Source organism: Rattus norvegicus, chromosome 1 (assembly GCF_036323735.1).
Source record: "Rattus norvegicus strain BN/NHsdMcwi chromosome 1, GRCr8, whole genome shotgun sequence".
Classification (NCBI taxonomy): domain Eukaryota; kingdom Metazoa; phylum Chordata; class Mammalia; order Rodentia; family Muridae; genus Rattus; species Rattus norvegicus.
The window spans coordinates 156,268,168-156,283,917 of NC_086019.1; the positions used below are offsets into that span (position 1 = coordinate 156,268,168).

The 15,750-nt window shown below is 43.6% G+C and overlaps 1 protein-coding gene across 8 annotated transcripts in view; it reads left to right on the forward strand.

Annotated features, from left to right (window-relative positions):
- The window catches only part of Rab30 (RAB30, member RAS oncogene family), a 94,642-nt gene that overhangs the window by 52,031 nt on the left and 26,861 nt on the right, over window positions 1-15,750 (forward strand). The window contains 1 exon segment of one of the 8 annotated variants that reach the window (NM_001399387.1): window positions 9,548-9,730. The gene's annotated coding sequence lies outside the window, so the exon portion shown is untranslated. 8 annotated transcript variants of the gene reach the window in all.

A 15,750-nucleotide genomic window follows, 5' to 3' on the forward strand; every position in this document is an offset into this window, starting at 1 on the left:
AGATTAGTTCATTAGCAGGTTGTGGTAGAGTCACATTGCATCTTGTACAGGGGTGGTTTCTAAAGGCGACATCATAGGCTACAAATGCCAAATTCAGTTTCTCCCTGACTAGAGGAGTTGCTCTGTTGGTGGCATCCTTCATCCCAGCCGGTCCCGGAAAACAGCTTCTCTCCATTGGAACAGAGGGCAGTGTTGTAGGGCATACAGTAGATGAATAGTAGGTTTCTGCTGTGGGCACCCATTGTTTGGAAGTACAAAAGGTTCACACTCCTGCGGAAATGGATCTCCTCTGTGGAGACTGCACTCAGAGTCCTCTCATTGCTCAGGCCACATTCATTTCAGGGCAGCAGACCCCTCGAATCACAAGGTACACACTGTGTGTTTGTGTGTGTGTGTGTGTGTGTGTGTGTGTGTGTGTGTGTGTGTGTGTAGGCATGCTTGTGCTTGCTTGCACACTTGCATGCATGCCCTCCTGTTTTTCTCTGTAGAAGAATTCTAAGGATGCAAGTTGCAAGTTAGGCCTGTGTATCCTCTGTGGTGTAGGCTGTAGGCTGCACAGAGCAGCACGGACTGCAGGCAGAGGCAGGTGGGGGAAGGCAGGAGGTGAAGTCTGCAGCTGCTGCTTGCAGAGGAGTTTGGCCTCAGTGAAGGTCAGAGCAGGGGAGGTTAAGTATCCAGCCAATTGGATCTGTTTCCTTCAAGCCTCTTCTGATCTGAGCGTTTACTATGTCCATCTTAACACTTTCAGAGTCTTATAAAATTCCATCTATTCTAGTTTTAGTTACAGTGCTTCTGCGATCCTGGCTTTTGGATATTGATGTCATCTGCAGTGTCAGAAACATTGCTCAATCTATCTGCTTTGTCACAGTGGCATACTTAGTGTCCTTTGTTTAAAACACAAGCATCATATGATACCTCATTATAGACCTTGAAACAATCACCAGGATGGTTTCATTTAGGACAAGTGTTAAGTTCTCTATTTTTTAAAAATTGAAAATAACCTTCTATAATAACTTTTAAAATTGGTATTGTTTTATTTTTACTTACGTGTGTGTCTCTGTGAGTGTATGCTATAAGTGTACCAGTGTTCTTAGAGGTCGGAAGGAGGTGTCAGATCTTTGGGAGCTGGAGTTACAGGCTGTTGTTAGCCATCTGATGTGGGCTGGGAACCAAGTCAAGTCCCAGTCAAGTCCTCAGTAAGAACAGCATGTCCTTTTTTTTTTTTAAAGATTTATTTATTTATTTATTATATATAAGTACACTGTAGCTGTCTTCAGATACACTAGAAGAGGGCATCGGATCTCTTTACAGATGGTTGTGAGCCACCATGTGGTTGCTGGGAATTGAACTCATGACCTCTGGAAGAGCAGTCGGGTGCTCTTAACTGCTGAGCCATCTCTCCAGCCCCAGCATGTCCTTTTTTTGAGACAGGATTTCTCTGTGTAGCTGTCCTGAAACTAGTTCTGTACTCCAGGCTGGCCTTGAACAGACATCCATTTGCCTCTACCTTCCCAGTGCTGGGATTAAACATGTGTGGCACCCTAGCCAGGCAAATAAATCTCTTTTGCTTTAATTTATCTTTTACTTTATTTATCTAGTTGAGTATTAGTGTTTTTTCTTGCATGTACATCTGCATACTGCATGTGTGCCTGGTGCCTGCAGAGGCCAGAAGAGGGCATTTGGTCTCCTGAAACACGAATTACAGATGGTTTGAGCCACGGTGGGACTGAACAGGGTCCTCTAAAAGAGCAGCAAATGCTCTTAACCACTAGTCCCCCAGTATGTGCTTATGTGCTTGCTCTCTCTCTCTCTCTCTCTCTCTCTCTCTCTCTCTCTCTCTCTCTCTCTCTCTTCCTTTCTTCCTTCCTTTCTTTCTTTTTGAGGCAGAGCGTCACTGTGTAGCCATGGCTGGCCTGGAGCTCTTTGTGTAAGGTACGTAGGCTGGTCTCAGACTTCATCAGCTTTGCCTTCCAGAGTGCTGGAACTAAAGGTATGTGCCACCAAAGAGGAAAAAGAGATGGAGGCACATGCCATATGCTGACAGCAGTTGCACTCCTATTGTCAATTATTTGCCTGTTTAATTAAGACTGGAAACACATGCTGTGTAGCTAGTGTTACAAAAGACGAACTTTAAAACATAACATGCCCAGCTTCCACATATGAACACCACATACACGTGCTCTGCTTTCAGGATTCCCGTGTTCATACACAGAGCTGTAATCCTAACAATGCAGCTCTGTGCACTCATTTTTTATTGCTCACGTTATTTCATATTTCTGCATCGTTTTCATAATTGGCATTTCTAATGGCGGCCCTGCATAACTCTGTGTGCGTTCTATGTGCGCCAACCCTGCTTGGGCATTTGTATTGCTTCCAGCTCTTTACTCTGTTAGCTAAGAGGCAATTCACATTTTGTTGTTGTTGTTGTTGTTGTTCAGTTAACATTTTCCATTTGTTCAGTTTTTCCCCTAGAATGCACTCCCAGTACTGAATTCCCTGTGTGAGAGGCATGTCTGCTATGGCCTTGGGTAGACCCTGTTCTGGAGAGCCATTTGAATGTGGATGGTTGTTAGCATGGTACCCACCCACCTGTGTTTCCTTTACCACCATTGAGCCCCTCGAGAGTTTAAGGATGTCCATCTTTCTGAATAAGTCCTGTTTATTCAACGTGCCATCTTTTGAAGAAAACATGGGAGGTATATAAGTGTATAAAGAAGAAAATAAGTTATTTCTAATCCTAATGTTACTGGGGAAATCAGGGTTCCCTTCTGGATTCTTAATATTGGTAATAAAACAATTTAGAAAAAAAAAACTCAAGAAAAGTTTCATTAGAGTTTGAGAGGAAAAAAATCCAACAAGGTTGGCAAGCTGGAGGGAGATGGAGAAGAGGAGGAGAGAGATTGACATCTGGGTCTGAGAAGGCCAGTTGTTCGGCTGTGGTGAGGTTGGTGAATGCCTACATACATGACAGAATAGGAAGGGGGACTTCAGGAAAAAGCAAGGAAAAAAACCCAGAGTGTCAGGGTAACACAGGAAGGCTTTGACCAGTATCCAAAAGTAGGAAGAACAGAAAGAGGTTAGTTACACCTTTTGAGTTAGAACTGAGGAGACAGCAGCCTCACGCACTGCACTATGGGAGACAGTCTAAGAGACTCTCAGAGGGAGGGTGCTCAGGGAAGGTCTCAGTAAGAGGAAAATTATCCCTCCCACCTCCTTAGCTTGTCATCAGATGAATCAGCTTTCCTATGGAGGGATCTCCTGGGAAAGTGATTGCGGAGCCTAGCTGGATTAACTCTTAATGAGACAATAGTGTGCAGTTTTCATCTCTGGAGAGGATCAGAATGTCATGGTTCTATCAAGGGCCAGAGGTAGCACTGGACTAAGCAGCCTTCTCTTAACGGACCTCACCAAAGCTCTGAAACCCTCACCTTGTCATATCATAATTTAAATCTTAAGTGGGGGAAGATGTGATAGTCCCCTTTTTAGAATTAACAGGGAAGTGGGAGGTGAGGTCCAAAATAAAGGGGAATTCTGCCTTCCACGGCCTCCAGGCCTGATAATTATTTCTCTTTAGCTATGTAACACCACCACCCTGAGGTAAAGATTTTAAAAATGTGCTTTTCCCTCAAGCGTATCTTTTATAATGCATTAGGTACTTGTCTTGGAGCTGCGCTATAATCCCTGGCAGAAGTAACTTAAAGATAAGGAAGGCTGGACTCTTCCTAGCTCAAGGATACAGTCTATCATAGCGGGGGACATCATGGCAGTGGGATCTTGAGACAGGGTCATATGGCATCTGCAGTCAGGAAGCAGAGAACCGTGAATGCGGGTGCTCAGCTCTTCTTTTCGTGTGGGGGAGTAGTTAAGGTGGGTCTTCCCACATCAAGTAAGTAACCTAGATACTCCCTGACAGACACGTCAGGAGGTGTTGCTTCTAGGTCCTGTCAGTATTAAGTATCACATGTGGTTCAGCTTTCAGCTCTCTGAAAGTGTATCTTCCTGAAGGACAGAAGTTTCACTTTTCCCTCCATCTTGACTGATACTGGAGTGAATTTTCTCATCAGTCTATCCTTCTGCATCTCTTGGAATCGTTCCTTGGGAGCATTCCTAGGAGCAGATGTGCAGGGTCAGAGAATGGGCCTTGTTAGGCTGTTTGATGAATATTGGAAATGCAGTATGGGAGAAAGCTGTACTCCTGGAGCCTCATTTTATGGCTGTCACCCCTGTATTCTCTAGGTTAAATGACGGTGGCCAATTATTTATTTATTTATTTATTTATTTATTTATTTATTTATTTATCTGAAAAGAGCTTTGGACATCTGCCTGTGTTCCCTAGACATCTTGTTCCCAGGTAAACTTCCCAGAATGTATTTATTTATTTTATTCAGGATTTTCTTTGGATTCCATCTCTCGGTGATCTTTACCTATCAACGATATCGTTCTCCTCATCCTTTAACTGTCTTGCAGCATCTTTGCTAAGCTTCTCGATTAACTAGACATCTTGAAGTCTAGAACTCCTGGAAAGGTCCTGCTGGCTTCAGCTGTTTCCTAGTAATGCTCATTGAATTCTAGCCTGAGAATCTCAGAGTTTAAGGGAAATGGACACTTACTTATGGATAACACTTAACAGTGTGCTGGATGACAGGGCTTTGTCTTTACAGAGGGCTGGGGGGATGAGGAGAAGGAAGATATCTCTTGCACATGTGTATTTTGCAGTTTCATCTGCGAAGATAAGGAATTCTTCAGCATTAGGATGGCCGTGCCGGGGAAGGGGAAGGGCACACTCCAGGATGAATGCCCAAAGGGCAGAGGCTATTTGGAGGAAAGAGACAAACCTTTATGGTGGTGCCTTGGGTTCTGTGGGGATTGGAGAGTCATATGTGGGTCAGACTCTGAGAGTCCTGTTACATTCACTCATGCAGTTTAAACTCAACCCGTCTGTAAGGCTGAGAATTAGTGAGCTCTTGGAGTAAAGCTACTTGGTGGACATGTAACAGTGAGCCAGGCTAGAAGTCCACTGTAGACTACAGCACAAGAAGCTGCTGGAGGCCTGAGCTACTGTGGTGGAGGAGGGACAAGGGTGGAGCAGAGGGGGTGTTCAAGATACATTTCTGGCAGAAAATCTGCAGGTGACATATGGCTTCTGGCAAACTGGTTTGTGTGTGTGTGTGTGTGTGTGTGTGTGTGTGTGTGTGTGTGTGTGTGTGTGTGTGGTGTGGGAGAATTTGTACCCTATCAGTTCCATAGCAGTTTGCCAGGATACACGAGAAAGCACTTAGCAATCTAGAAGTGCTCTACACATGGAAAGTCTTAATTGTATTTCTACTGTACTGGGGAGGTGGCTGGGTGGGTAAAAACAGTACTGGGGCACGCCTGACAACCTGACTCTGTTCCCTTGAACCTGTGTAAATAGCTGGATGTGGTTTACATCTGTACTTCCAGTTCTGTGGCAAGCCAGGAGGTGGAGATAGGAAATTCCCGGAAACTGTTAAACTAGTTAGCCTGAATATGTAGCACACAGCAGAAACAAGGGAAAAGCCTTGATTCAAAACAATGGAAGGCAAGAACGGGCTCCCGGAAACTGTCCTCTCAGCTGCATGTGTGCCGTAGCCCATGCACACTGGTGCTCTTCCCCCTGCCCCACTTTCTCTGTTTCTTTCTTACACACAATGATAGAGAAATTATGCATGTGGATATTGTATGATGAAGTGATGGGTTTCATCATGTCATCATGATGTTTTATTGGAATACTTAATTTGACTATATTCACCTCTTTCATCTTCTATTGTCTCCCCTCCCCCTCCCAGTAGTCCCTTTCTTCATCCCAAAGATTTCCCTTAACCTTTCATGCCATCGGTGTGTATGTATAAATGTGTATGTATGCATATGTGTGTGTGTATATGTGTGTGTGTGTGTGTGTGTGTGTGTGTGTGTGTGTGTGTAATGCAGGTTCTGCACATGGGAGAACACATGCAATATTTGTCTGAGTCTGACTTATTTTACTTAACTTGATCATCTCCCGCTCCCTTTGTTTTCCTGCAAATGTCATAGATTTTTATTCTTCTTTATGGCTGGCTAAAACTCATGCATTGTGCATGCATTATAGTTTCCGTATTCGTTGCAGCTATAAAAATGTATTGACATTCCCCAGGGGACTGTTCTGTGAGTGAAGTGGGCCAGTGTGTAAAGTGTCTAAGTTCTTGGGAGACATGGGCTTTATCCTCATCCATTTGTCTCCCAGACCACGGAGGCACCACTTCTTTAAAGCTGCTCCTGCTTCCAGGGGAAAGTGAATCCTCATAGCTGAGAGAAGGGTGCTGTTTGTCATGGCAGTCTCCAGCAGGGAGGAGCTGTGTCTGTGGTAGATCTCTGGTCTCTGGGATGAAGGAACACCAGGGAAGTGCTTGGATCCATTCTGGATAATAGCCCTGACTTATGGGTGCAGGGCCAGGCTGCATTGTAGGGTTAGCTGTGTGGGGGATGGGGTGAGTATTCATGGTGAGGGTGAGGTAGGAGACAGAAGAGGTTGATAATGAGCCCTTCCTGTCCAGCCAGGCTTGGGAAGGCTTCAGCAGGTCTTGTTAGACCTTGGCCTCCCTTCAGAGAACAAACTCGAGGACTGCAGGGCAAACCCCAGACTTGGTGGTGGTGTTGCTTTTGTGGATGGTGGACAACGAGGGAACTTGCCTCTGTGAATGTCAAAACAGCATGTTGGGACCAGAAGGACCTTTTTTAAATCTGTTCTGCAGACCGAGGCTTCTGCCTTAGAGAGGATTAATGAGCAGGAAGGCTGTTTTCTCTTCCCCAGGAAACATAATGTCAGGATTTGCAGGTGCTGCAGGCCTCTGTGAGGCACCTGCCTCCAGCTATGAAATGGATGGGTTCTGCTTGAGTTAGCCATGAGGGGGCTGTTTTCTAAGCAGCACTACTGCCCCACTTACCACCTCTTGGTAAGACATCCTCCAGCCTGTCACAGAGCAGGCGAAAGGGCACTGAGAGGCAAGTCAGGGCTTTGCTTGTTTTAATGATTGTCAAATGCAATTTTGTGAATTATTTTTAATCTTTCATACATGTTTGATTTCAAATCTACTTCCCATTTCCCAAGAAATAAGTATAAAGTACAGTATGGGAAGAAGGTATTTTGTCTTGATTTTAAAAAATATGGTGTGGAGATATTAGGTTTGCTTTATTTTCATTTTTATTTTATTTTATTTTTATTTTTATTTATTTATTTAATATATATGAGTACACTGTAGCTGTGTTCAGACACACCAGAAGAGGGCATCAGATCTCATTACAGATGGTTGTGAGCCACCATGTGGTTGCTGGGATTCGAACTCAGGACTTCTGGAAGAGCAGTCAGTGCTCTTAACCACTGAGCCATCTCTCCAGCCCCTATTTTCATTTTTATTAGACTTAAAATAAATTGTTTTTCTGAGACAGGGTTTCTCTGTGTGGCCCTGGCTTTACTGGAACTCACTCTGTAGACCAGGCTGGCCTCAAACAGATCTGCCTGTCTGTTCCTCCTGAGTGCTGGGATTAAGAGTGTGTGTCACCACTGATGGCTAGTTTTTTTTTTTTTAAAGCCTAGTACCTCCATATAAACCATGCTGGCCTCAAAGTTGAGATTAAATATGAGAGATTATTTCAAATTGTTTATTCTTCTGTCTTCAACTCTTAAATCCTGGGATTACAGCTGTGTCTATCACCCTAGGTTTTCTTAGGTGTGTGCAGGGCAAGCGCTCTGTCTCCCATACTCAGAGGTCTGCTTTGGAACTCTCCTAGCCCTACTTTAAGTCCCATGGCATGGTACTTACCATGGGGCTTGCTTGGTAGGGCCTTATATTCTGAGAGCTTGTTTGTCCTCACAACCCCTTTGGTTTATGGTCAGGGGACTATTGTAAGATCACTTAGGTGCAGCATGGCCTGAGTCACTCCTTGGTTACCAATGACTGTCTCTAGAAAGTGGAGAGAATGACCAGCTCCTCCTGCTTCCTCATGAAGATGTCCTCCACAGTGTAGCAAGATTAATTCCTAAACTGTGCGAATGTGTGAGAGCTTTGCTTTTATTCATGTCAAAAACGTGGTTTGACCCTCACTTTGCCTTTCATATAGTAGACACTCACTTGTGAGAGATGTTAGTCTTTTTTTTTTTTTTTTTTTTTTCCGGAGCTGGGGACCGAACCCAGGGCCTTGCTAGGGCCTTGCTCCTGCTAGGCAAGCGCTCTACCACTGAGCTAAATCCCCAACCCCGAGAGATGTTAGTCTTAAAGACCTGGAATCTTTTAGACACTGCTATACTTCAGCTTGGTTTAACAGAGACAGCTGTGATGTACCCCATGAGCTGGAAAGAGCAGCCCAGCGGTGTCCCAGCAGTCACCTGAAGGGGTAAAGCAGGGCAGACAAAGAAAGATGGAGGTGCATATGTTTGTGGTGGGCATGCATGTAGCATGGGTGTGTTTATTTTCTCACATCCATGTTTGCACATGTAGAGGTTAGAGACACATGGGCACGAACAACCAACTTTTTCCTTTGAGATAGAGTCTCTCACTGTACTAGAAGCTAGTCTGATGGCAGTAAGCCCCAGAATACTCCTGTCTCTCCCATACCGTGCTGGGGTTTCAGGCACAAGTGGCAGGTCTGGCTTTTTACACGTGTTGGTTTATGAACACATGTGTTGGTATATGAACTTAGGTCTTCAAGCTTGCACAAGAGCATTCTGACCAAACCACTTCTCATGTTTTGTTATACGTTTGCATATGTATACGTGTGCACGCCATGGCATGTATGTGGATACCAGAGAACAACTTGTGGAGTTTGTTCTCTTCTACCATGTGGGCCCTAGAGATCATCAGGCATGGTGAAAAGCTAGGCCGTCTTGCCAGTTCTGCCTCACTTTTGGTCAAAGTGTATTGAGTATTTCCAGCTGACTGTCTCCCTAGCTAGGATGATCTTGAACTTCTCACATTCCTGCTTCTACCTCTTATGTGTTGTGATCACAAGTTTTATGTAGTGTTGGGGACTATATTAGTCTAGGTTTTATGAAGGAACAATACTATATGGGTCTCAGTGCTATTGGAAGCTAAAATAGGGTGTTGGATCTCCTAGAACTAGAGCTATAGATAGTTGTGAGACACTATGTGGGTGCTAGGATTTGAACTAGAGTCCTTTATAAGAGCCTGTAGCCTCTGTCTGTCTATCTATCTATCTATCTATCTATCTATCTATCTATCTATCTATCTATCTATCCATCCACACACACACACACACACACACACACACACACACACGCACACACAAAGGGGACTTGCTAGATTGGTTTATAGGATGTGGTCTAGGTAATCCAACAATGGCTGACCCCATTAGGCAGAATCTGGTAGTTGCTTAATCCATTAGCTGGATGTCTCAGCTGTGCCCATCAGGCATGGAAGTCCTGGAGGGTTCCCAGAGAGTCATTGCTCTTCAGGGATGCTGGAGTCTGAAGAAGTAGGTTCTAAAGAGTGAGAGCAAGTGGGCAAAAAGCGAAGATTCTTTCATGTCCTTGTAGGTTGGCTGCCCCCAGAAGATGCTGTCCACATTTAGAGTAGGTCTTCCTGCTTCCAATCATATGATCGAGAAAAGCCTTCACAGGATTGCCCAACGGCTTGTATTCTAGTTGACTCCCGACACTGTCAAGTTCATAGCCAAGATTACCCGTGACAGACTGAACCCAGGCCTTCCTGAGTACTAGGTAAGCACTTCACCAACTGAGCTGCAGCCCGAGCCTCAAAGCATATTTTTTTAAAAAAGTAATTATTTTATTTATTTACAATTCAAATGTTGTCCCCAGCCCCTTTTCCCAGAGTTCTTCACTTATCTCCCTTCCCCTTTAAAACAGATATTTTAAAGAATCATCTCTCAATGAACTAGGACAACAGTCTCACTTTCCTTGTGTTTTGGAGACTACAGAAAAGAAGATATAATTTGGGAGTTGGAGGTTATATTTTTGTCTAGAGAAAGCTAACTCTCACATCTGTCCAAGGCCAACCACTATTGTTTATTTGATAACATTCCAAAAATGTTGTATAGAATATACAGATGTAGAACTATAGCTACCATCACCCTTTCATATGCTATTCTCCATTTTTGTTTGTTTGTTTTGTTTTGTCTTTTGTTTTTTTGAGACAGGGTTGTCTGTGCCCTGGCTATCCTGGAACTCGAATTGCAGACCAGGTTGGCTTTGAACTCACAGATATCTGCCTGCCTCTGCCTCCCAAGTGCTGGGACTCACTCACTCACAGTGATGAAGCTGTGCATCATCACTGACCGGCTAGTCTCCATTTTTCGCCTTACTTTAAGCAAGTTTGCAGATAGATGTGTGTAGCAGGCTATGTGGTTCATTAGTGTTCTGTTGCTGTGCTTTATGTGACCATTTCTGTGCAAACAGACTTTCAGTTTTCATATAACTACCACCAGAAATGGAATATTTTTGTAATGAATACCTTTCTACGTGTGCCATTGTTTGTGGATATGAGCACACAGGTGTGATAGATCCCTGAAAGTACGTATGGTTCATTTAATGGCATAACCATATGGTTCAGGATCTTCCAATCTTTCTTTTTCACTTACTGTTTTTGTCATTCAGGAATTTGAAAATGTACTTCCCCTAAAAACAGATTCAATTTAATTTAATTTGTACTTGTGTCTGTGACTAGGTATGCACATGTGTGTGCAGGTGCCCATGGAGACCAGAAGGCGGCCACGGACCCCCTGAAAGTGGAGTTACTGGTGGCTTAGAGCCACCTGACTAGTGAGTAGGGAACCAAACTTGGCTCTGACAGAGCAGCAACTGCTCTTGACCATTGAGTCGTCTCATGAGCCCCTAAACCCTGCTTACTTGTGTTAGTTTTCATTTTCACAGCTTTGCTAGTTAGTGATTGAGTCTTTCTAATTATAAGATCTTATGCATATATAAAATGGTTTAATTATTTGGATCGAAACCTTGAATCCATCTAGAATTTGAAGAATGCGACAATCTGAATTTCATTTCTTTCTTTTAAGATTTGTTTATTTTATGCACGTGAAAACACTGTCACTCTCTTCAGACACACCAGAAGAGGACAGCCGATCCCATTACAGATGGTTGTGAGCCACCATGTGGTTGCTGGGAATTGAACTCATGACCTTTGGAAAGGTAGTCAGTGCTCTTAACCACTGAGCCATCTCTTCAGCCTCCTGAATTTTATTTCTTTCCAGAAATGTCTAGAGTTTGTTTGTTTCTATTCTTTTGATACATGCTATGAGTGCATAGTCTTGGTTGGCCTAGAACTTCGCATGTAGGCCAGCTTGAAACTATCTGCCTGGCTAGTTCCCAGAAGGCTGGGAATGGTGCACTACCACACACAGCTAAGAATTGGGTTGAATTTAGGTGTCCTTTTTACTCATTAGCTGTATGATTTTAAGATATGTTATGATTTTAAAAATATGTTTATGTGTGTATGTGTATATGTATGTGTGTGTATGTGTGTGTATGTATGTGTATGTGTGTGTATGTGTGTGAATGTGTGTGTATGTGTGTGTGTATGTGTGTGTGTGAGTGTGTGTGTGTGAGTGTGTGTATGTGTGTATATGTGTGTGTTTACCTGAAGGTGTGTGCAGGTGGCTGAATAGGCCAGAACTGGATTAGATCCCCTGGAGCTAGAGGAGAGTGTGTGTACTTTGTCTTCTATGTCCCCACATCCCAGACCCTGCCACTCCAGTAGGAAGTAATCTTAACCACTGAGCCACCTCTCAGCTCTATCATATTTAACCAGTTAACTTCTTGGAGCTTTTCTTTATCTGCATGTTGGATATGGTACTAGCAATGGGCTGTTGAGAAGATTAAGTAAGATTCTATATGGAAAAAGTTTAGCCCCATTCCCAACATGGTGTGTTAAGATCATGATTTAAATACTCAGAAACCTGGGAAAACATATTTTGGCATAACGAAGTCCTACAGGGCTAAAGTAGTTACCTTGTGACTCATCAGTGTGACTTAGGGCGAGTCACTCTGTTATCTAACCCGTTTCCTCACCTGATGAAGTTAACAGAGGTTCCTATTAGATCACATGTTCAAATATCTTGTATCCTGTAAAGGGCTACGTAACAGAATGTTGGAACTCATGTCCTGATACACGGGGAGTGAGCAGCCCAGCACAGGTGGCTGTCTGACATATGGCTGAGGAGAATAATTAACTTGCAATAATACAAAATTAGCATTCGATGTCAAGCAAGTAAGATTGCAGCTCTGATGATGGGAATGGTTAGTGACTGCATCTTTCTAATTAAGCAGTAATGAGCTCCCTGGGCCAGAACCTTGTTAGAGTGAAGATGGATCAAAGGCCTTCAGTGTAATGTGTACTCGTTGAACACAGTCACAGGTTAAGCAAAGAGGAGGGAGTTGTTGAAGCATAGTCCTTGTCCTTGAGGGCAGCAGGGTGACTGACCTGTACAGTGAAGCCTCTCAGCAGACACATTGGAGAGACTGGGGCTCTCCAACATCCTCACTGCTCAAGGCCTAACCAAGGAGAGAGGGTCTCACCATCCCGGTTGCCAGTTTGATCTGTGCCAGAATCTCATCCTGATTCCCAAGAACTCCAGCTTGGCTATATTGTCTGGACGTTCTGCTCATCACCCTTGCCGTCGTGCTAGACAGTACTCTTGGGTCTGCCAGAGAGCTCTTGCTTATCGTGCCTTACCCATCTCCTCTGTGGTACCTGGGTGGGAGTGCTGTACCTTCTGGCCTGTTTCTAGGGTGCCCCAGCCATTTGCATTTTCAGGTAGTAAATAATATAAAGTCACATTTGGGTTTTAGATAAACAGCGTTTTTAGTGTAAGTATGCCCATGTAACATTTGGTCCACCCTTATATTCCATTTCTATCACCGCATACACAAGTTTATGCACGTCTCTCATAGCATATTTGTCAGGAGGCACAATAGTAAAATATATTATTATTGGAAATTTAAGGGCTGTCCTGGCTCTGCCACATTTTCAGATCTGGCTGCTCTCCCGGGGCAGTCCTGATTCCAAGTGGTATAAAACAGCGTTGACCACCCTAAGGTTTTATGGCACCTCAGGGGCCGGGGATATTAAAGGCTTATGTGAGGGAAGAATTCCCAGCTTATGTCATGTTTGGTAGATCTAGGGTTAAACAGTACTGACTGCTTACTGTGGTTTTTTTGTTTTTTGTTTTTTGTTTTTAAATCCTGTTAGTTTTCTGAGTAGTAAAAATTCCTGGGTTACAGCAATGACTATTTCTCAGTGGTATCACTGTGAGACCACCTCACACACAGACTCTCACCTTGAGTGTTCGTAGTACTGAAGGAGTGTTGAGTGTCTCTGGTGGCCATTTCCATCTGCAGACCATGAGTTCCGATAGAACTTAATAGCAGCAACAAAGACCTTTCTAAAATGTGGTGATACTATTGGTTTTTTCATCCACAATTCGACCATAAAACAAATACATAGACATAAGCCTATGCAAACTAAAAGATTAGAAAAGTATATATAAAAGTGTGAACTAATTGTACCCAGAAGGAAGAGATTGTAGGTAATTTCCTTTCTCTTTTTGTCTGTAGTGTCTGCACTTATTAGAAGAGTTAATTCAAATACACTTAAAGGGATACTTTCCCATATTTTATCTATTACCCAGCAATCAATGATGGGGACTTAGAGGCTTTTGTATCATTTCAATTTTATAGATTCTTTCGACTTTATTACCTGGATGAGACGTGCTTTTTTGAAAATGGGATTGGTGTTTATAAACCAGCTTCTTGCATGACTTGCATGACTCGTGACTGAGGCGAGGCCCTAGGGAGGGAAAAAGACCTGAGACACAGCTTTCTTTCCTTTTCCTTTCTATCTCCTGCTTTCTTTTCTCCCTCCCTCCCTCCTTCCTTCCCTCCCTCCCTTTCTTCCCTCCCTTCCTCTTTCCTCTTTTCTTCCTCCATTTTACCCTCTTCCTTGAGACAGAAGCTTATTTAGTAGCTCATGCTAGCCCTAAACTATGTAGGCCAGGATGGCTCTTGACAACTTCCTTCCTCAGCTTACCAGTGCTGGGTTATAGGTGTAATTCACATTCTTCCCTTCCCCTCCCTTCTCCTTCTTTCCCTCCCTCCTCTCTTTGTCTCTCTCCCTCCCTCCATCCTTCCTCCGCCCTTGTAGTTGTTTTGAGACAGAATACCACTGTCTAACTAACCAGGCTGACTTTGAGCTCTTCGTGTGCCTCCTGCCTCAGCACTCCAGGTGTGGGGCTACAGGTGTGATCGGCCATGGTGGCCCTAGGAACACAATTTTTGAGCAAAGACAAATCCTCTCAATATTTCTGTGGACAGAACTGGAGTTTAGAACATAGAGGAGGGGACATGGCTTTTGAGCTTATCTATTTTACTGAACCCCAAAGGGCGAGGGGAAAATGTATAGAGAGGCAACAGTGACCATGTGTGGGTGGGCAGCAGTGACCACTCATGGCTGGGCACCATGAGCATAGGGCTTTAAAGGATCCTTAAAAAAAAGGTATATGTTGCCAAATCTGTTACTTAGGATGGTTTTTTTTTTTAAGCTTTTAAAAACTTACTCAATTTCTTTTCCCATATCTTTAAATAGCCCCTTCCTCTTTTTTCCTTATGTATTTTCTTTTCCTTTTTGAATCTGAGACATATCCATTTGTTTAGGACTATTGAGGTAATTACAGTATTTGGGATTCCACATGCTCATCTCAGCAGTGTTCCTATTTATTCCTCATCCCCCTATGCCCGGTCCTTAGTGGTGAATGGCGAATGAGTTATGGGAGTGGTATTTGAGGGGATCCAAGTCTAACTCCTGAAGAGAATGTGCTGGCAGAGGGAGCCAGAGCGAACAGCAGGGCATGGCCTGGAATTAGTGTGCAGACTCATGTGGGGGGTTGATACTTTAGCAGCAAGGGTTTTCTAGACCACTGTGTTCAAAGGACATGGGAACCATTCACCTGAACTTCAGACAGGCATAGTCACTGTTGATCACAAGGGTAGAGGTAGCGGTACTCTGTTTTGGGTGAAAATGGCTCTTAGGTGATGAGTATCTACATCATAGTGTTGCTGTGTGGATCCTGTGAATAAATACATGGGGAAGGCCCAGGATACATTAAGCCTCAGGTATCAGCTATTACTACTGCTGTTAGCGGAATGGAGAATTCCTATAGTACGACTGCTTAGTAGCATATCTTGCAACAAATTTGCTCTGTAGACAAGGTGTGATTGTTATTGTCACTCTAGGGCTGGGTTGATCTGCTTCTGAGGTTTCCCCTCCTGGGATACAGTCTCATGAGTGATTGGCAATGCCTGGGCTGCTTACATGATGGGCCAAATAAAATGGACTTTGTAATGTTTTTTTTTTTTCTCTTAGAAATGGAAGTCAACCTGGAGCGCACAGTCCTGTCTTTACCACCCAAAGTGTGTAGTTGTACAGAGACCCAACTTGTTTGCCTCAGAGTTTCATTTAGCAAAATGTTTAGGGTTGGATTGTATGTAGCTCAGTGGTAGAATGTATAATTAGCATGTTTAAGACTCTAATTCAAATATGATTATATAAGATAAAAACATTCAATACAGACTGGAGAGATGGCTTAGTGGTTAAGAGCACTAACTGCTCTTCCAGAGGTCCTGAGTTCAAATCCTAGCAACCACATGGTGGCTCACAACCATCTGTAATGAGATCTGATGCCCTCTTCTGGTATGTCTGAAGAGAGCGACAG